The 21,644-nt window shown below is 42.9% G+C and overlaps 1 long non-coding RNA gene across 3 annotated transcripts; it reads left to right on the top strand.

The window, feature by feature from the left end:
- Positions 1-5,033: 5,033 nt before the first annotated feature.
- Positions 5,034-20,345, top strand: LOC125082499 (uncharacterized). 3 transcript variants are annotated; one of them, XR_007121987.1, is made up of 3 exons: positions 5,034-6,073; positions 8,331-8,542; positions 17,839-20,345. It is a non-coding gene; the product is annotated as an uncharacterized LOC125082499 (long non-coding RNA). The 3 variants fall into 3 exon arrangements; XR_007121988.1 differs by lacking the exon at positions 17,839-20,345 and having other exon boundaries at positions 5,034-5,834; positions 5,944-6,073; positions 8,331-11,830; XR_007121986.1 differs by lacking the exon at positions 17,839-20,345 and adding an exon at positions 11,227-11,830.
- The last annotated feature ends 1,299 nt before the right edge of the window (positions 20,346-21,644 follow it).

Here is a 21,644-nt window from a genome sequence, read left to right as displayed (position 1 = left end):
TGCAGGCCTGGGGAGGGGGAGGACTACAGAGTGTCTTTAAGCATGGAACTGACATCAGATGTGTGTTTCAGTAAAGTCATTCTGGCAGGAACTAGACAGGAATTGTAATTATACAAAGGGGATGTTGGAGGAAGGAAGTTAATCTCATAGTCCTGGGAGTAATGAGGGCCTGAGCCTGGGAGCGCAGTGGGGATGGAGACAGAAGCAGGATATCAGGGAGATTTTGAAGATAGTAATTGACAGGCTTCAGTGGCTCCCTGTTACAGCCTACTGTAGGATAACTCCACGGTCTGGAAAACCAGGGAGGAATGAGTCATTAAGATATCTGAGTTTCTACCAAGTGCAGACCTTTTGCCAGGCACTCAGCATCCAAGATTTTTAAAAACCCAAAAAACAAAAAACTAGTCTCTGCCTTCTAGGTGCTCGTAGTTGAATAGAGAAGATGGACATATAACTAGCTGACTATATCTTTATCCTTGTGGTGTAGAGCATTACAAGTGTCCCTACCAGAACCTGGGGTGGGGGTGAGGACAGGGAGGGCTTCTTCCAGGAGGGAGGCCTGCAATTCAGGGAAACAGGAGTTCCTAAGCAGTGTGGACATCCAAGGTACAGAAGATGCATGGGTGGAAAGGCCAGGCCATCTGTGATATGCTTAGAGCACCTTTCGCAGATGCTGGTACATAAAACTAGATAAAATAGTGGATCTAGGTGCTGGAATGTGAGATGGGAAGTAAGGCTTGAGTTTTATTCTCTGTAGACTGGCCTCATGCCGAGGAGGGCTTGTTCATATTCTCTTGGGATGGCTTGCCCTGGGTGCATTGTGGAGAACAGCTGTAAAGGGAGAAGCTTGTGGGGAGGGGCTGTTGCAGGAAGTGCTAGTGAGTTAGAGTGGGGGCTGAAGCTGGGCGTGGTGGGGCATGCAGGGGGAGAAGACTGGTATGGGGCCAGTAGAGTGGGAACTGGAGGTTGGGGGTGGCACATGAAGCCCTGGGAAGGAGGACTAGAGATACTTAATGGCAGTTTACTAGCTTAGTGGAATGGCAGTTCAGTTAACCTCGCTAAGCTTGTCTTCTCATGTGCCACATGGGGATGGTAGTACCCACCTCATGATATTGGGGTGATTCACTTGACAGATATTTACTTAGCACTTTCCAGTGTTCTAGGTGCCCAGGAAACAGCTGGCCTGCTACAATATAAAATACACAGGAAATACATACAGATTAAGTTCAAAAGAGAGGGCACACCTAGATGTGCAGATTTGGCTATGATCCACATTTAGCTCCCAGAAAAGAGGCAGATGAGCCCAGAGTGAACAAGATTCCCCCAGTTGCAGGGCAAGTTGGAGGCTGGTCCCCAGGAGAAACTGAGTGCTGGTCTATATCTGAATGGTGTTGGCAAGACCAACTTTAAAAGGATGGTTTGGGACTGGATGATCTCTAAGCTCTTGCCTTGTGTCATAACTACTGGTGATCACCTGTGTGCCTCCATTTCTGTGTGTGGAGGAGCTGACTCTGAGTTTAGCTACATGGAACTAAGATCGTAGAGGTCTACTGGGAGGACTCTGGGCCTGTGGAGCTCTTCCAGGGGCCTGCCTTTCTCTCAAAATATATTGAGTGTTTTCCAAGGATCATGTATTTGCTAGGTGCCTAGGAGGAGACTATTGACTTTTATCACCACTCTTCAGAGTAGGCTAATTTTTGTTCTGCTTTATAGTTGAGAAAATAAAGGCATAAAGAGATTAGGTATCCTGTTACAGGCTACACAGTTATCTGAAGGACTTTTCCTTTTCCTTGACTATCTGAGGTGTGTCCCAGGAGTATTTCAAACCTCTGGTCATGTCAGTGTAAGTATACATCAATGTGATGTTGAAAATGGAGTAGCAATAATAATTTTTCCTATGTTAATTTATAAATAAAGTTGGAGTTTTTATTTATAATTTAAACCAAATTTAAAATCTTCAAAGGCTAATAAAATAGTGGTTAGTATTTATGAGTACTCATAAACATAGTGCAGTTGACCCTTTAACAATGCAGGGGATAGGGACACCAACTCCCCCATAGTTGAAGATCTGTGTATAACTTCAGACTCTCCCAAAACCATTAACTTCAGACTCTCCCATAGCCACTAATAGCCTACTGTTGACTGGAAGCCATACTGACATGAATAATTAACACATGTTTTGTATGTCATATGTATTATATACTGTATTTTTAAAATAAGCTAGCAAAATGAAAATGTTAAGAAAAGCATAAGGAAGGGGTGCCTGGGTTAAGGGTCTGACTTCAGTTTGGGTCATGATCCCAGAGTCTAAGAATCGAGCCCCACGTCAAGCTCCCTGCTCGCCAGGGAATCTGCTTCTCCCTCTTCCCCTGTCCACACTGCTCATTCTCTCTCTCTCTCTCTCAAATAAATAAACATTTTTTTAAAAGCATAAGAAAGAGAAAATACATTTACGGTACTTTCCTACATTTATTGAAAAAAATCTGTGTGTAAATGGACTTATGCAGTTCAAACTTGGGTTGTCCCGGGTCATATGGACATGGATGCTTCATATGTATTTTCTCATGTAATCTTCACAACGTCCTCATGAGCTAATGGTAATCATTACCACCATTTTTACTGACAGTAAAGTTGTAGTAAGGTTGGAGTGAGGTGGAGTAAAGTTGGAGTAAGCTTACAGTAAGATTGGAGTGAGGTGGAGTAAGGTTGGAATAAGGTTGGAGTGAGGTTCTTATGGTTGGAGTGAAGTAGAATAAGGTTGAAGTAAGGTGGAGAGAGGTGGAATAAGGTTGGATTAAGATGGGTTAAAGTTGGAGTTGAGGGGCACCTGGGTGGCTCAGTGGGTTAAGCCTCTGCCTTTGGCTCAGGTCATGATCCCAGGGTCCTGGGATCGAGTCCCGCATCAGGCTCTCTGCTCAGCAGGGAGCCTGCTCCCCCCCCCCCCCGTCTGCCTCTGTGCCTACTTGTGATCTCTGTCAAATAAATAAATAAAATCTTTAAAAAAATGTTTAAAGTTGGAGTTGAGGTGGAGTAAAGCAGAGTAAGGTTGGAGTGAGGTGGAGTAAGTTTGGAGTGGGGTTGATAGGAGGTGGAATGAGGATGGAGTGAGGTATAGTAATGTTGGAATGAGGTAGGGTAAAGTTGGAGCAAGGTGGAGTAGAGTATACAGTAAGGTTAGTTTAAGGTGGAGTAGGGTATACAGTAGGGTTAGAGTAAGGTGGAGTAGGGTATACAGTAGGGTTAGAGTAAGGTGGAATAGGGTATATAGTAAGGTTAGAGTAAGGTGGAGTGGGTATACAGTAAGGCTAGAGAGTAAGGCAGAGTGAGGCAGAGTAAGGTTGGAGTAAGGTAGAGTAAGTCGGAACGAGATGGAGCAAGGCTGGAGTGAAGTGGAGAAAGGTTACAATAAGGTTGGAATGAGATAGAGTGAAGTGGAGTACAGTTGGAGGAAGGTAGAATAAGGTCGAAGTGAGATGGGATACTAGAGTGAGGTGGAAGGAGGTAGGGTAACTACCCCAAGGCATTTGGTCAGTGAGAACCAGCTATTGAACTCAGAATGCTGGGCCTAGAACCTCAGCTCTTGACCACTAGGCATATCTCTCCTGATGTGATTTGTCTTTGAGATCTTACTAGAAACAGTGGTAATTCAATACCCAAAATTGTTTTGGTTTTTTTTTTTTTTTTGCAAGATCTTTGTACACCTTCTTTTTTTTTTTTTTTAAGATTTTATTTATTTGACAGAGAGAGATCACAAGTAGACTGAGAGGCAGGCAGAGAGAGAGAGAGAGAGAGAGAGGGAAGCAGGCTCCCTGCTGAGCAGAGAGCCCGATGCAGGCCTCGATCCCAGGACCCTGAGATCATGACCTGAGCCGAAGGCAGCGGCTTAACCCACTGAGCCACCCAGGCGCCCTTTGTACACCTTCTTACCCATCTTTGTTGTTCAAGCTAAATAAGGGCAGCTTTTTCCTCAACTGAAGTGGGAGTTTGCTGGAGGACCTGAGGGTGTGCACGAATTGTGCAGCTTTGGGTTTGCAGAATCTGAGGCAGTAAGTAGCATTGGCCTCTGCCCATGGGAGGGAAACACAGTGGAGCTGGCATTCCAAGGTGGGCCTCGTGGTCGGTTCAGCGAATGGTGTTAGTGTGAAAACTAACAAAGATTTGGTATGTGCATAGAAGATAACTTTCTGAAATTCCGTTGTTGTTTGTTTGTTTGTTTGTTTGTTCTGAAAAACAAGATCCAGTGACTTGAACACCTCTGAGATTCTCAGCTACCGGCTTAATCTGGGAAGGCTGAGGGCCACCTGCCTTCATTATCCTCTCTGACCATGTGGCTGTCAATTGCCAGTGTCTGGCCTTCCAGACTCTAAAGTATAATGGTGGCAGAGATGGAGCCCAGGGGCAGCTGGGCACGTGGGGTCTGGGGCAGCACTCCAACAGAGCAGGGTGTTGAGGGAGTGGAAGGGTTGGAGGTCAGCTGGGCCAGGGGCTCAGTGGGGGTGGGAGGTGGTGGCAGGGCACTGGAGAAGCACAGACGCTGTTAAACTGGGCTTTGCGGTGTTCTGGATAGTGTCCTGCTCAATATATCTGGCCAACAGATTCAGTGGGATGCAGCCATGTAATCTGGATTGGTAAGTGGTTAAAGTGTTGGTGCTAATACATCTCTGAATTTATTTTTATTTATTTATTTTTTTGAAGACTTTATTTGAGAGGGAGAGAATGAAAGAGAGAGAGAGAAAGAGTATAAGAGGGGGAAAGTCAGAGGGAGAAACAGACTCCCCGGCGAGCAGGGAGCCTGATGTGGGACTCGATCCTGGGACTCTAAGATCATGACCTGAGCTGAAGGCAGACCCTTAACCAGCTGAGCCACCCAGGCGCCCCCTATTTTTAGTATTTTAAAAATATTTTATTTATTTATTTGACGCAGATAGAGAGAGAGCACTAGCAGGGGGAGCAGCAGGCAGAGGGAGAGGGAGAAGCGAGCTCCCCGCTGAGCAGGGAGCCCATGTGGGACTCGCTTCCAGGATCCTGAGATCATGACCCGAGCTGAAGGCAGATGCTTAACCGACTGAGCCACCCAGGCAGGCCACAACTCTGAATTTATTACTGGACTTAAAAAACCACTTAAAACCACTTTCACGTGCTTTTAAATATTGACTATTAAAAAAATCTTGTTACTGCCGCACCTGGGTGGCTCAGTTAAGCTCCTGCCTTCCGCTCAGATCATGATCCTATGGTCCTGGGATGGAGCCCAGCGGCAGGTCCCACCCAGTGGAGAGTCTGCATCGCTCTGCCCCTCTGCCCCTCTCCCATTCGTGATCTCTCTCAAATAAATAAAATCTCTTTAAAAATTTTTGTTATTTAGGCCTCTTTTTCTTTCAAACAATGACATGCCTTTGGCATGTGGGATTTTCGCCTGAGCTGATGATGATGAAGGTGTGTGCCATGAGCCCGTACTGCCTCCGAAGTGACAGCTGCCAAAACTAACAGCTGTGAAATTATTTGTGACCGTTGAGGATAAACATATTTGTCCTTGTTCATTATATGATCAGTAAGTGCTAGCAATTCCTATCTGTCAAACCATGATTTCTTCTCCCCAGTGTATTTCTTAGCTTGGAAGTAGACACAGAAACCATGGCATCGTTTGTTTTCTTTGGGATCTGCGTTAGGAGTTTGGGCCCCATTATCAGGCAGGCCTTGGCCCCTCATTCTCGGTGAGATCGGACTTTCCTGTTTTTGTCATTCTCCGTTTACTTCGTAGGCATGCTTTGTGTGGGGAAGAAAAATACCCGTGAAGGAAGCTTCTCCGAGGGCGACCAGGTGCACAGTTCAGCCAAGTAGGTGACTCGATGGGACGCGTCTCTTTGTGTTTGTTCGGGCCGGGAAGGGGTGTGACAGCGCACTGGGAGATACTCGGCTTACAGCCAAATAACTTTTCCACCTGAGGTACGAGTCGGCCCTTCCGAGGGGTCCGGCATCTGCTGCTTGAGAAACTGAGCATGTGGGAAGCAAACAGCCCTGCGTGGTGCTCCCATCGTACCTCGGGGTGGCCGCTCACCATGTGTGCCCTGAGCAGGTAAACGGGGCTGCTTACATGCGGGAGCATGGGTGAAAGTGTCGATGTTTTGTGAGTAGGACAAGAAAAAGGAGACAAGAAGCAAAAAGGTGTGAGGAGTGGAGAGGGAAGTGGCAGCACGTTGATGGTTAGCAAAGCTGGATGGTGGCCACATGGTGATTCCTATACTCTTCTCTCTGCTTTTGTAGGTATTTGAAAGTTCCAAGTTGAAAAACATGTGCAGTATGCAGACATTTGTGTAGATGTTTGGTCCATACAGTACTCATTGCACCCTGGTTTTGGTGCAAATGCTGTGCTGGATGTTTGGGTACAGTGAGAATTCCTTGCTTTTGTGGTGCTCAAAGCCGATGAGGGACAGATTTGAATCTAACAGCACACAAATACTGAATAGCAAACAGAGAGGCATTCTTTGAAGCACAGAGATGGGGGTATTAGGAAAACCTTGAATAGTGGAAACCGCTAAGGGGAGGGAGGATTCCTTCGCAGAAGGATCGACCTAACCGAGGTCTGAAGCATGACTAGGAACCAGTCGAATGCCAAGGAGAAAGGGAGAAGAAAGTTCTAGAAGGTGGGACTGGCCGGGGATGTGAGGCAAGTCAGGATGATGGAGCCCAGAAGGAGGGAGTTGTGGCTGGGAGGTAGGCCGGGGCATGTTGCTTCGCCTGCTTAAGGAATTGCCCTTGGTCCTGGGAGTGACAGATAGCCAGTGAAGAGCTGAAGCTCCACAGCTTTGGCTCCACCTCCTCTTCTCAGACGCCATTTTGGCTGCAACACAGAGGGCGAGTGGAAGGCAGGATCTGACGAGCAGGTGAGACACTGAGGCTGTCTATGGTGGAGGTGGAGGGAGGGACAAAGGTGTGTCCTACCAGCTAGAGTCTAAGCTGATGCGGGTCAGGGAGGGGGAGGGTCATTGTGATGGTGGCAGCCTGTCATGTGCTGAGATGGGACACCAGAAGAGAAGACCTGACGTGAGGAGAAGTCCTGCATTTGGTCTGGTGTCGGTGGAAGGAGATATTGCTAAGGCAGTTGGTCACATGGAGTTGGAATTCAGGGCCCAGATGTGGCAGAGGGAAGAAGCTGGTGACTCCTCTGTGTGCGTGGTCCTGGGAGCCAAAGATGCTTGGGAAGAGGCCCCAGTGGCAGGAAACCAGGACAGGACAGGAGTGGCCAACTCCAGCCCAGCTTGGGTATTTTCCCCTCCTTGTCATGAAAATGTTAAACCACAGGAAGTGCCTCCAGATACATACCCTTACAGACCCTGTACAGTTATACATCGTACATATGTCTGGGCACACATGGCTTCCTATTTTACCTTTATTTTACCTATTTACCCATCAGCAGCTTATTTGCTTTGAAGTTTTTTTTCCTGATTTTTCTGTATTATAGTCTCCTAAAACGCTGTCTTCTAGAAGGCATTGCTGTTGACATATTCCTTCTACTTTTTCTCTTATGCCTGTGTGGTATCTTATTATACAGATGCATCATTATTTACTTAATTGTTCCTCTGTTGAAGGACACTTAGGTTGTCTATAGATTTCCTGCTATTAAAAACAGTGCTGCAGTGAAGGTCTTTGAGGGCATGTATTCATTTGTATGCATTTGGGAGTATTTTGGTAGGCTGGAATCCTCCAGGTAGAATCACTGGGTCAAAGAGCATGCACATTACAGAGTTTTAACAGATGTTGCCTGATCGCCCCAGCAGGCCTGTTCCCCTCCACGCCCCAACACACATGTACTTTAATCAGCGTTGGATTTTACCTTTCTGAGTACTTTCCTAGTCTGTTGGGTGAAAAAGCTCATTTTATTGATACTTCCATTTACATTTCATCTATTACTTGGAAATTGAAGCATCCTTCAAAATGTTCACTGGCTGCAGTCAATTTTTATTAGAAACCTATCTTTCACCTATTTTTCTTTGGGGCTACTTTCCTTTTTTTAGTGAGCTGTAACAGTTCTTTATCTTATGTGATACAGATATTAATTCTGTTAAGAATTAAAACTAATGTGCATGCTCTTTGACCCAGTGATTCTACCTGGAGGATTCCAGCCTACCAAAATACTCCCAAATGCATACAAATGAATACATGCCCTCAAAGACCTTCACTGCAGCACTGTTTTTAATAGCAGGAAATCTATAGACAACCTAAGTGTCCTTCAACAGAGGAACAATTAAGTAAATAATTAACTGTTAAGTTAGAGTCTAAGGATGCACCTAACTTAACAGCAGTCTGAGAAATTCCCCTTCTTCTGTGTCCAGCACCCTGGGTCAGCTGTCACGAGGCCCTGCTTGCTCTCCTCTGAAGCTTCATGGACAACTCTGTTCTTGGTCCCTTAAATTTGGGGACCAAGAGGACCTGATGCACTACAGAGCAACCCCTGCAGTGTACCCATGGCAACCTGCTCAGGGGCTCATGCTGAGGATTAGAGCCCTGGTCTCTGCTTCTACAGCAGCTGTTGGATGATGGGATGGTAGGTATCGGGCCCAGAAGGCCTCCCAGGTCAGACTTCACCTAACTTCACCTTCGTGGGTGAGCATCTCAGGACCCTTCAACATTGCTGTCACAGGCTTCACCCCTGCTTGTGCTGTTGGTTGAGTTTTCCAGGTGACCGGTGGGGAAAAGAGGGACCATCCACATGTCATAAAGGTGTTCAGTTTGAAAATTTAGAACGCGGTTTTCAGGAATGCTCCCAGGGCTTGGTGCTGTGGCCCCCTGGTCAGTTCATTCTGATCAGATGCAGGTTGTGTCGTTTGATTTCAGGAGGGTGTGAGTCATTGCTAGAAGCTTCTTAGTGTGGGGTGTTGTGTTTGTTGGTTCCACAGAAGGGAGATCAGGATTCAAGAGATTTTCTTGATTATGTTTGCTCTCTTAAGCTTTTCTGGAGGGTTTGACATTCATTTTCATTCACTCACATCTTAGGGTGAATTAGTTTATTTCAGGCACTTTCTTCTTAACACCTTGGAGAAACCTATTTAATGTGCTTGGAAGTCCCCAGTCACCTTAGTTTTGGTAATTGGCTTTAGAATGTACTGAGAACCCTGATTCCCTGACATGTCAGGTGCAGTGCTTGGGAAGCCCTGTTGGAAATATGAGCAGGGTCAGACAGATTTGTTGTCCAAGGCCTTTCTCTCCAGTTGTATTCAAGATAAGACATATAAAGACATAACTGTACAGATCTTGCTGCCTCTGCACACACCACCTTCTGTGGCCCCCGCAGTGATAGTGACCATAGCCTATGTGACCTGCCGCTCCTCCACACCTACTGGCCTCTTTATCTCCAGAAAACTAGTGTATTCCTGCCTTAGGGCCTTTGCATGGACTCTCCCTGCTATCTGGAATGGGCCCTGTCCCCCACTCACTTCTCCCTGCTATCTGGAATGATCCCTGTCCCCCACTCACTGCTCCTTTCTCAGTTCCTAGCACAGGGCCTGGTGATCAGTAGGTACACAGTAAGTATCTAGTGGAAGAAGTGAACAGCTCTGGAATGAGTATGGAAAGTCAGGGCCCCATTGGAAGAGTCCCTGGTCTCACTGGGCCTCAGGTTTCTGTCATCAAGAGGACTGTTTAGCTCCTTCATGCATTTGGCTGTTCTGACATTACTGGAGTCCAGGAGAAATGGGGCCCTGAGAATCAGCCTCTGCCCCCTGGAGCTTCTCAGAGGGTATGAACCTGTGTAGGAGTACCCCAAGGATGGCCTGTGTCATTGCCTTCCTTGGGTTGGTTGCTTGGCATCTATTGGCTACCAGGCTATATATGGAGAGGGCCAGAGCTAGATTTGTCCTGTCTTCTACCTAGAGCTCCAAGGTCCCAGTTGGGTGGAGTCCCTCTTTATCCCTTGGGAAAATAATAAACTGTGGTTAGGATGTAGTTAGTGATTAGTCAGGCCTGTGTAAAGGCAGATGTCCATGTCTCTTAGATGCAAGCCACAGTCTGTCCAGGGCCTGCAATTTCACCCACCCAGCCCAGGCTGGCCCGGCCACACTGTGGCCTCACAGAACACCTAGCCACCAGGGACCACCCTCACTCAGCCCTGCTTTCAACTCTGCCTACATTTTATGCTCCCCACTACCCACCACCCATAGGACACCTGCTCCCCGCTGCTCTTCAGTGACAGAAGAGGACCTGGTACAGTGTAGTTTTCCAAGAAATGCACATCAAGTGGACAAATATAGAGAGTTCATTTGTAAGACATCTGGCTGAGTTAAGCTAGATTAGGGTTGAGTCATTTCTGCTGAGATTATCACTATTTAGTTTTTATCTAGAGAGCATTATTAACTTCTGGATATTTAAAAATATTTTGATATTTCCTCCAAGGAGGAAAAAAGAGAGGAAGCTTCTTTTTTAAAACAACTTTGTTACAGAAAAATGTAAATGTATCCACAGGCCGAATAGCATATTGACTACCCATGACCCAGCCCCAGCCCTAACAGGTCCCAGTTCATACCCATCCTGTTTCATCCAGCCCCCTGTCCTCACCCCTGGATTAATTAGAAGCAAACCACAGATATGCCATCCTTAAGTATTTTAGTTTGTATCCAAAATGAGGCTTCTAAAAGAAAAGCCTAAGGGAGAGATGAACTGCTAATTCCCATATTCTGCAGGCCAAGTGGGATGGAGCCCAGCTTGCTGTGTGACCCACGCTGAGTGGGTGTGTGTGCCGTTTGTATGACATCCAAAAGAATCAAGCCTGGCTCTAGCCACTGCACAGGTATCCCCATGGTCATTTCCTTCCTGTGCTGGTCAGGGACACCATCACCAGCTCAGAAACTCTGAGGAGTTTTCCTCTTTTCCACTTCCTTTCATGGTTTTGAAACAGAGAGGAAGAGCGGTAGCTTGATCTGATAACTGTTCATTTACTATGAGAGTTGGTGCCACATATTTATAAGAAAGTGCAGTCAAAGTCTTGAATATCATTAATTTGAGGAATGTTAATGTTCTGGTAGGATAGGAAGAAACAGACTTTGTTTTTAGGTTGTGTACAACTTGTATTCTGCCACATTGCTAGATGTGGATTCTTACATGAATGATGGAGTGGAATGTAACTCGTATTTCTACACATTGAGTCACTTCAGTGGAATGTCAATAATTGTTCAAAAGTGTGCTGAATGGAAGAAGAAAGGTGGCTTTAAATATGACATCATTTTTTTCTTTCAGATTCTGATGCTCAAAATAAAAAATCTCTCAGTCAGCAAAACTAGATAAAATGTTAGAAAAAAAACAAAACAAAATGTTACCCAACAACAAAAAAACAAGCAGCCCAATTGAAAAATAGATAAAGTAATTGGAAAGGCATCCCTCCAAAGAAGACCTACAAGTCGCCAATAAGAACCTGGAAAATACTCAACATCACTAGTCACTAGGGAAATGCAAATCAAAACTGTGATGAGGTATCATCTCACACCCCTTTAGAATGGCTACTATCATAACCAAGAATAACAAGTGGTCAGAAGATGTGGAGAAATTGGAACCCTTGTGCATTGCTGGTGGAAATGTAATGCGGTGCAGCAGTGGAAAACAGTTTGCAGTTCCTTGAAAATTTAGACATAGGATTACCATATGACCCAACCATTCCACCCTTAGGTATGTACTGAAAAGAATTGAAAGCAGGACTCAAATAGATACTCATACACACGTTAATAGCAGCATCATTTACAATAGCCAAAAGGTGGAAACAACCCAAATATCCATCAGCAGATGAATGGATGAACAAAATGTGGTTTATACATATGATGGAATTCAGCCATAAAAAACGAAGGAAATTCTGACACATGCTGCAACATGGATAAAATTTGAAGGCATTATGCTAAGTGAACTAGAGTAATCAAATTCATAGAGACAGAAGTGGAATGGTGGTTGCCAGGGGCTGGGGGAAGAGGTGATGGGGATTTATTATTTAAAGGGTACAGAGTTTCAGTTTGGGAAGATGAAAACTTCTGGATATGGACAGTGGTGACAGTTGTCCAACAACGTGAATATGTATATACTTAATGCTACTGGACTTTACACTTTAAAAAATACTGAAAAAGGTAAAGTGATGGAGTAAGATCATGCAGATGTGAATTATAGGAATACTGGAGTGGCTATATTAATATCTGACAAAGTAAATTTCAGATCAAGGACGCTTTCTAGAGAAGAGAGAGATTTCATACTGATAAAGGGATCAACTCACCAAGAAGACATAATTATTCTACCCAGTACAGAGCTTCAAAATACATGAAGCAAAAACTGACAAATCTAAAAGGATGAGTAGATAAGTGCACACTTGTGGTTAGATTTCAACACTTTTCAGTAAATGAAAGAACAAGTAGGGAGAAAACCAGTTTAAGGATACAGAATACAGAATACCTGAGCAACCATATCAAATTGTTTGACCTAATTGGCATAGTATGTTCTCTGACCACAACAAAAATTAGAGATCAATAACAGAAGGACATCAAACCCTAAATATCTATAAATTAATATATTTTCAAAATACCCATAAGTTAAAGAAGTCACAAAGTAAATTTGAAGATATTTTGAGTTCAATGATGATGAAAACATAAAATTTGTGCAGCTAAAGCAGTATTTAGAGGGAAACTTATCTTTAAACTTTTGTATTGCGTAGAAAGAAAGGTCTTTTTTTAAAAAGATTTTATTTATTTGACAGACATCACAAGTAGGCAAAGAGGCAAGCAGAGAGAGAGGGGGAAGCAGGCTCCCCACTGAGCTGAGAGCCCAATATGACCTTAGCTGAAGGCAGAGACTTTAACCCACTGAGCCACCCAGGCACCCCAGAAAGAAAGGTCTTAGGAACCATGATCTAAGCCTCACATTTTGAGAAGCTTAAAAAGAGAGAGAAAGAGCAAATTAAACACCAAATAGAAGAAAATAGTAAAGAACCAAAATCAATTAAACAAAACAGACAAACAGTAGGTAAAAATCAAGAAATCAATAGCTGGTTCTTTAAAAGAACAATACAACTGATAAAGCTCTAGTTAGATTGATCAAGAAAAAAGAAACACAAGTTACCAGTATAGGCAATGACACAGGAAAAAAAAGATGCCACAAACATTAAAAGGGAAATAGGAGAACATTATAAACAACCTATACAAAAACTTGGATAAAATAAACTACCTTAAATACTCCAATTACCAAAATGGACTCAAGAGGAAAGAGATAATCTGAGTAGCCCTACATGAACTAAGGAAATTAAATTTGTATTTTAAAAACCTTCCCACAAAGAAAACTCCAAACCCATGTGGCTTCAATAGTAAGGTTTACCCAACATTTATGGAAGAAATAGTGCCAATCTTACACAAATCTTTGAGAGAATAAAGGAGGAGGGAATATTTCTCAACTCATCCTATGAAGCCAGTATCACCCTAATGCCAAGAACTGATAAAGATATTGGAAGAAATATACAGGTTGGTATCTCTCAGTAAATAGGCATTAAAATTCTTTCAAAATATAAGCCAACTGAGTCCAGCAACACATAAAAAAGACAATAAACCATGGACAAGTAGAGTTTATCCCAGTAATGCAAGACTGACTTAACATTTAAAAATCAACATAATTTACAATATTAACAGACAAAAAAAAAGTGATCATCTCAATAGTTGGCAAAAATAAGAAAAGAAAAGAAAGTGCATTGACAGAACCCAATACCTGTTCATAATTCAAAACAAAACAAAATGTCTCAGCAAACTAAGAAGTGAAAAGAATTTCCATAACCTTATACAGGGCACATGCTAGAAACCTAGAGTTAATATCATAGGACAGAAGGAGCACTTCCTCCTGAAGTCAGTAACAAGACAAGGATGTCTTTTCTTGCTATTTTATTCAACATTTTAATGGCAATCCTAGCCAGCTAAATAAGGCAAGAAAAAGAAAGTCATGTAAACTGGAAAGAAGTGAAAATATATTTATTCACAGACAACATGTCCATCTTAAATAGGACATGATTGGGTACCATGAAAACTCTAGGGACTCTACCAAAAAATCTACTAGAACTAATAAGTAAATATAGCATAATCACAGGATACAGAATTAACATCTAAGAATCAGTAAGTTTCTTCAAATGCTGGCAATAAGCAATTGAAGTTTGAAATTTTAAGAAATGTCATTTACAATACCATCAAAACCCACAAAACATTTAGGGAGAAATATAACAGAATGTATATAAGAGAGGTACACTACAAATTATAAAACATTGCTGAGAGAAATTTAAAAATAAATAAATGGAAATATATGCCAAGTTCATGAATCAGAAGACTTAATATTGTTAAATTTCGAAATCCCTCATATTAATCTATAGATCCAGTGCAATCCAAAATAAAAATCCCAGCAGCTTTTATGTAAAGAATGTTAAGTTCATTCTAAAATGTATATGGAGGCTCCTGGGTGGCTCAGTGGGTTAAGCCTCTGTCTTTGGCTCAGGTCAAATCGCAGGGTCCTGGGATTGAGCCCTGCATCAGGCTCTCTGCTGAGCAGAGAGCCTGCTTCCCCCTCTCTCTCTGCCTGCCTTCCTACCTACTTGTGATCTCTGTCTGTCAAATAAATAAATAAAATCTTAAAATGTATATGGAAATGCAAAGAACTGAAACCAAATTTTTTAAATAGAAGCAATTTTGAAAATTAAAAACAAAGTTGTACAACTTACACTATCTTATTTCAAAACTCACTGCAAAGTTATAATCATCAAGGCAGTTGGTACAGCATAAACGTAGACATATACATCAGTGAAACAGAAGAGAGTCCAGAAATAAATGCACAGATATATAGTCAATTGATTTTGACAAAGTTGCCAAAGGAATTCAATGGGGGAAAGGATAGTTTTTTCCCAACAATTTGTGCTGGGACTGTTGGGTATCCACATGGGAAGAAATGAACCTTGATCCTTATCTGATAAAATATACAAAAACTAACCTGAAATGGATTGTAAACCTAAATGTAAAGGTTAACATTGAAAAACTTGAAGAAGATCACATGGAAGAAGATATTTGCCACCTTGGCAGATTTCTTAGGAAATGAAAAAGTGTAAACCATAAAGGAAAAACAAATGATAAGTTGAAATTTATCAAAATGAAAAACTTCTTTTAAAAGCACTCCTAAGGAAAAGATGGGCCAAAAACTGTATATTTGACAAAAGGCTTTTAGGCAGAATATGTAAGGAACTTGCAACCCAAAAATCAGAAAACAAATGAAACTTCATTATGAATTAAAAGATTTGAGCAGATGTTTTACAGAAGATACACCAGTGGCCAATGAGCACATGAAAAGATGTTTAATATCTCTAGTTATAAGAGAAATGCAAATTAAAGTGATAATGAGGTAGCACTAGACATCCATGTGAACATTTCTGAGATCACAATGTGCTTTGGTGAAAGGCGTGACTGGGGTAATGGGCACCATGTTTCCTTCTGTAGAGATGTGCCACAGAGTTGATGAAATATGGTAGTATACCTACACAAAGCCACCAGCATGGTATTGGCTCCCTACTTCTTTCCAGCACTAGACTCTTCAGTCTAAGGAATACAGTGGTTCATATACCCACAGTAGGAACAGACCTCCTTTTTCTAAAGGGCTCTTTGAGGCAGAGTAGAGGAAAAGGATCTATGGCCTGACTAGTTAGAGAACTTTTCCTGTGACACAATGTTAAAGATGAATTCCTAACTGTTTCCTGCATTCCACCTTTCTTTGTACAAAAGCATGGGGGCACCTGGCTGGCTCAGTGGGTTAAAGCCTCTGCCTTCAGCTCAGGTCATGATCCCAGGGTGCTGGGATTGAGCCCCGCATCGGGCTCTCTGCTCAGCAGGGAAACTGCTTCTCTGCCTGCCTACTTGTGATCTCTGTCTGTCAAATAAATAAATAAAATCTTAAAAAAACAAAAACAAAAACTGATGTGCAGTATACCCTGTATTTTTTTTTAAAAGATTTTATTTGACGGAGAGATCACAAGTAGGCAGAGCAGCACAACAGGCAGAGGGAGAAGGAGAAGCAGGCTCCCCATTGAGCAGAGAGCCTGATGTGGGACTTGATCCCAGTATCCTGGGATCATGACCTGAGCCAAAGGCAGACACATAACTAACTGACTGAGTCACCCAGGTGCCCCCCCCGCTGAATTTTCCAAAATAACCACAGTTTATATAAAAAAAAAGAATGGAGAAGTAGAATGGTACATAAGGATTGCTACAGTTTTTAAAGGATCTATTTATCCATGCACTGGTCAGTGTCAGCCAGTGCACACAATCTTGTAAAGACCCACAGTTGCCCACTTGAATTTTTCATCATGTGCATCTGTTTCTTAACAGAAACCAAAACTTGTGATCAATCTATAATTGATCACACTAAAAAAGGTGCCATTCAGACTGGGAATGGCAAATAAATGACCTGGAAATAGTATTAAGAAAACCAAAGGGGCTGGGTAGTGCAGTCCTAGACTTCTAGTCTGAGTGATGAAGGGGAGTCTTCCCAGGAGTGGCCTCCTGTGCCCCTGAGAGCCAGGGCAGTGTGTATCCTGGCACTGCCACCAACAGGCTCTGTGGCCCTAGCCAACGCTTTGTGGCTCCCATCCACACTTTCTGAAACACACCCAAGTCAGAGCAAAATTCCAATGTGTTTGAAGATGAGTGTTAAACGTAAGAGTGTTCATATAAGCAGAGGCTGTGTGCATCCTAAAGCAAGATGCTGCATTTCTCCCCTTACATTGCTGGCTACAATGCAATAATCCCAGTGTATGGTCACTTGGTAAAATCTAAAATAACCATTATCCAAGAAATGAAATTTTGGTAACTTCAAGAATATGATTGAACTTATTTTAGTGAATGAGATGTAAGGCAAAGCTTACAGATTTAGAACCACATATATGTGTTTTTTAAACCTTAAACTCATCAAGTAATAGGTTCAGGAAGTAGAAATGCATGTGACTTTAAATCTTTGTGACTAGTTCAAGTCCATGACCTTCTCGAGGATAATCCCTGCTCCAAAGGAAAAGCATACATTTACCTAAATTTCTGATTTTTAAAACAATTTCAGATCAGATTTATTGAAGTACAATTCACATACAATAAAATGCATTTGTTTTCAATGAACTGGTCATTGTAACCACCAACACCATCAAAATCTGCAACATTCCCATTACCTTAGAAAGTTTCCCAGTGCCCCAGTGTCCCTCAGCCTCCACATTCACAGCCCAGGCGAACACTCGTGATCAAATTTGTGACACTGGGCATTAGATTTATCTTTGAGATCTATTTTGTTAATCCATGTATCTACTGATGGACACTTTAGTTATTTCCACCTTTTGGTTATTGCAAATAATGCTGCTATGAATATTGGGGTACAGGCATTTGTTTGAGTCCTTACTTTCAGTTCTTTCGCATGTACACCTAGGAGCAGAATTGATGTGTCATGTGGTAAATTCTGTGTTTGGCTTTTTGAGGAACCACCAAGCTATTTTCCACAGTGGTTGAAATATTTTACATTCCCACCAGTAGTCCAGGAGGGTTCCAATCTCTCCAAAATTTCTGATTGGGTGAAAAACAATTTCAGTAAACTTAAGCACTCTTTGCATCAGTTTCCCCAATTCTAAAATGCAGAAAATGGTATTATTCTACTGTGGTTGTGAAATTTAAATGAACAAATGTATGTAAATGACTTAGGTCTTGCAAACATGAGTGCTATAATAAATGCTAGCAGGTATCATCGCCACCGTCACTACTAGTGAGGATCAGACTGCCTGAAAATCTGCAAACTTTGCAATCCACACCCCTTCCCTTGGTCTTCTAGGGCAGCAGAGTAGGCCAGGGGCCGGAAGCTGGAGTTGAGTCAGACGAACCCCTGGAGATGTGCACAATGAACAGACCTCATGGAAGGGGCCACGTAGCGCAGAGGAGTGGCAGCACATCCCTTCCTTTCATGCAGCAGGAAGGGGAGGCTCACAGAGGCTGAGTGGTCCTGGGTCCTGCCCTTCTCTTTTCACACATGCTTTAGGAAGCAGAGCAGAAAGTAAAGTGCATTGCTTCTCATGCATGTCAGGTGTGTGCAAAGAGCCTGATGGAATCACCTCAATAGCAAGAGCAAGCCCAAGATGATGCTGCAGGTGTCCCTGACCGTGACCCAAGCATGGTGTTCACACATCTGGTTTTCCTCAGGATTCTTTTCAGCAATTTGGTGACTGTGGTCACAATATAGACATATTCTCTCAAGATCTCTTGAACAAGAGAGTGGCCCAGCGTGAATGCTCTATGTGACTTGGTGCCATCACCCAACTATTACTGCTATTCCTACAGGCTTGTCTACAGTGAAGATCTGTAGCCTTCAAATGACAAACTTCCAACTCCATAGCAGTGTACATTTTCACTTTTAAAAAATTGGCATTTACAAGGAGAAGATATGTGTGTTATGTTGTGGGGGGTCTGACCAATACTTTTGCAACTCTTCACTCCTAATGCATCTGCTGTGCATTCAGCTCCCCCTGAAGCCATGGGCAACACAGGCTTTGCCCCACTGGGTACACAGGAAGTCTGCCAAGAAGGGCTTTGCTCTCACCCTTGTGAAGAACGGTGGGTCACTTCCTGGTTCTTTCCTATTATGATTGTTAAGTTTGAATAGGGCTGAAGACTAGACATTAGGTAGTTTTTCTAAAACCTTTTTAATAGAGTTTATTACAGCACCTGAAAAGAATGAAAAAAGGTTGTGTCACTCATATTCCCCCCATCATAGCAAAATAGCTGCCTTCATCTCTCCAGACTTTTAGTCTTTTCTCTTATTGACCCATATTTTACATTGTTGTAATCACCATATGTGGAAAATTTAGGTGCTCTCTGCTCAGCTTTGCTCATAAACAAATGTTTTCATGTCACTTTATTTATTTTTAATAGCTGTATGATAATCTGTTGGGTTAATATATCATTTATTTAGACATTCCTCTACAATTGGCATTCAGTCTTCCCCAATCTTCCATGATAACAAATTTATTTACCTATCCTTGGTTTTATACAGTGTGTAAAAAAATTAGCCTTAAGATTTAAATTGTTAAAACTATAATAAAATGACCCCTAGACTCAGTTGCATTCAAATGACTGACATGATTCTATTGACATCTATTCTGAATAGTGAAAACCATTCACTATTTATTGTGAATAATAATTCAAATAATTTATTCTTTGGAGCTTTTATTTTTTATTTTTATTTATTTATTTTTAAAGTAGGTTCCATGCCCACCATGGAACCCAAGGTGGGGCTTGAACTCATGACCCTGGGATCAAAACCTGAGTGAACTGAGATCAAGAGTTGGACTCCCAACCAACTGAGCCACCCAGGAGCCCCTGGAACTTTTCTGAGTAGGTCAGGTCACAGAAATTTGAGCCTGAGTGTTTGCCACTCTCCTTCATCCGCTTATATCAGACTTTTAGAGAGCCCCCAGCAAAGGAGGCCTCCCCAGTGGGGCGGCATTTTGGAAAGACCAGCACCCTTTGTAGTGAGAGCCACTCTCAGGGCCTGGACACATGGCTCTGGGGCAGGTCTGCCATGAGGCTGATCAAGCACAGGTGAATGACGGCTGTCCTGTTGGGGGGCATACTGAAGTCAAGTCAACAGGAAGGGGGTAACTGCAGTACATTGTATTTCTGCCACCCAAAGGCAACTGGAACCTTGACAAAATTCATGAATCAGATATTTTCGGACATTGAACAGCAGGTAGCACAGAGCTGTGATCCCTGAAGAAAGAAAACTAAGAAAGGTAAGTGCTAACATTGCCCTGGATTTCTGCCTGGGGCTACTTCATGGACCACAGCTTGGGAAACAAGACCTCGGTATGTAGTGTCTGGTGGCTTAGCTGCCTTGAAGATCAGAGACGGGAGTGTAGGGACTTAGTTGTTATTTGTGGGACAGAGTCCTGGAGAGAAAGGAATTCTTCAGGGATGGAGCTCCAGAAATCCTCACAGGGTGCCCTGAGCATTTGTGAGTTACAGAGCCATGGGAGATGCCGTGGAGATGGACCAAGAGCAAATGCCAGAGAGCTGTGAGGAGGCCAATCCCAGGAGCTCAGCCACAGTGGACAACTCTCAGTGACCCACAGACACACTGTAGAGATTCCCAAAGGGTTCCACCTTAGTAGTGGGCTACACAAGCCCTAGAGTGAGTGTACATTGAACTTCCCCAACAAAGCTTAAAAATAAAACTTAAAAGGGTCAAGCTAATAATCGTAAGGGACTTAAATGCCTGCCTAAAGAGATACAGAAGAGGATGCCTGGGTGGCTCGGTTAAGCTGCTGCCTTCAGCTCAGGCGCGATGATCCCCAAGTGTTCTGGGATTGAGGTCCCTGCATCAGGCTCCCTGCTCTGTGGGGAGCCTGCTTCTCTCTGCCTCTGCTGCTTTTGCGTGCCTCTCCTCTCTCTCTCTCACAAATAAATAAAATCTTTAAAAGAAGAAGAAAGGAAAAGTATAGATCAAGGGTCCTTTGTGAACATAGATGTGAAATCTCTCAATAAGATATTATCAAGTCTTAACTCAGCCCTGTGTACAAATGATAATACATCACAGTCAGTAAGTTTATCCAGGAACAAAAGGTTGGCCCTCAACATTTGAAAGTCAATCAACATAATTCTTCATATCAACAGACTCAAGAAGGAAAATTTTATGATCATCTCAATCAATCTAGAAACAGCATTTAACAAAATTCAACATCCATTTGTTGATTTTATTTTATTTATTTATTTTTAGAGATTTTATTTATTTGACAGAGGAGAGATCACAAGTAGGCAGAGAGGCAGGCAGAGAGAGACGGAGAAAGCATGGCCCTCCCTGTGGAGCAGAGAGCCCGATGCAGGGCTCGATCCCAGGACCCTGCGATTTGACCTGAGCCGAAGACAGAGGCTTAACCCACTGAGCCACCCAGGCGCCCCCCATTTGTGATTTTTTTAAAAACTCAGCAAGCCAGGATTTAAAAGAGATATTCCTTAATCTGGTTAAAAGCATCTAGGAAAGCCCCTACAGCTAGCCCATGTTTAAAGGTGAAAGACTGAATGCTTTCCTCACGCTCAGGAACATAGGCAAGGATGTCTGACCTCACTGCTTCATTCACCATTGTACTGCAGGTCCATAGCAAGTGCAAAGGCAAGAAAAATAAATCAAAGGCACAAAGATTGGGAACAGGAAGAAATAAAACATCTTGGTTTGCATATGACATGATTTTCTAGGCAGAAAACCCAATGAAATCTATACAAAAGCTAAAACTAACAAGTGAATTTAGCTGTGTACTAGCAAAGAACCATCAAAAGTTGAAATTAAAAACGTTTCAGTATAGGGCGCCTGGGTGGCTCAGCGGGTTAAAGCCTCTGCCTTCAGCTCAGGTCATGATCCCAGGGTCCTGGGATCGAGCCCCACATCGGGCTCTCTGCTCAGCAGGGAGCCTGCTTCCCTTCCTCTCTCTGCCTGCCTCTCTGCCTACCTGTGATCTCTGTCTGTCAAATAAATAAATAAAATCTTAAAAAAAAAAAAAACGTTTCAGTATATAATAGCACCAGAAAACATGAAATACTTAGGAAGAAATCCCACAACATAGGTTCAAAAACTTTTTGCTGCAAACTACA

Source organism: Lutra lutra, chromosome 12 (genome assembly GCF_902655055.1).
Source record: "Lutra lutra chromosome 12, mLutLut1.2, whole genome shotgun sequence".
In the NCBI taxonomy this organism is placed as follows: domain Eukaryota; kingdom Metazoa; phylum Chordata; class Mammalia; order Carnivora; family Mustelidae; genus Lutra; species Lutra lutra.
This window is presented reverse-complemented; position numbering and strand designations above follow the sequence as displayed.